Raw genomic sequence first — 939 nt, 5'->3', positions numbered from 1 at the left:
CCTTACTAGACACAGTTGTTGGAAGTCTTAACAGAACACTACGTGCAAAATTTCAGCCAAATTGGATACAAATTGCGCCTTCTAGGGGCTCAAGAAGTCAAATCGGAAGATCGGTTTATATGGGAGCACCGCGATCTTTCTCCAATTTGGCTGACATTTTGCAAATAGTGTTTTGTTATGAAGGAATTGCCCAAGGAATTGCAGTGCAGCAAGTTTGCTTAGACTAACAACTTGCTTACACATTTCAGGGGAACTGGAAACTGTGAATGTGCCTCTAGCGACATGTAAGTTTAGTCTTCAGTATTAAGCATGTAGAGCAACGATTGCCAGATGGTCACAAAGAGGGGGTTGTGAACATACCAAAACTATATGGCCTGGTCTAGACTTAAAGAGGTCTACCGCTTCGCTGTCGCTGCCTAGAACAAACGTCTCAGTCATTCAGTCCGTCTGACAGGTCACTATCTGATCGGAAAACATGCTGACGGACTGAAGTTTGCCAATGACGACTATTGTAGAAGCTCTGAGGACGTCAAGGAAGAGGAGACCATAGAACATCTACTGTGTGTGTGTCCCTCACTGGCATTCAGAAAGAGCTCCACTTTAGGTTATCCATTCTTTGAAAACTTGTTTGATCTAGCGGATGTTAGCAATCGAAAGCTGTTGGACTTTTGAAAGCGATCTGAGTGGTTCAACGGTAGAAACTAAAGGCTTTTTTTCTTCTCCTGCTCCTGTGGTATCACAATGGACGAAAACGTTTTAGTGAGTCTACCTAACCCAACCTGGCATTTGAAGTACACATATACCGCCCCAACATTCACGTCAAATCACCACCAGAAAGGTTAATAAATATTTATAGCCCCGATATAAACCAATCCTATGACGCCGAACGCCTGGGTTCGAATCTTGACGAGAACATCAGAATAAGTTTTCAGCGGTGGT

Source organism: Stomoxys calcitrans, chromosome 1, assembly GCF_963082655.1.
Source record: "Stomoxys calcitrans chromosome 1, idStoCalc2.1, whole genome shotgun sequence".
Lineage (NCBI taxonomy): Eukaryota > Metazoa > Arthropoda > Insecta > Diptera > Muscidae > Stomoxys > Stomoxys calcitrans.
Note: the sequence above shows the minus strand (reverse complement) of the source record.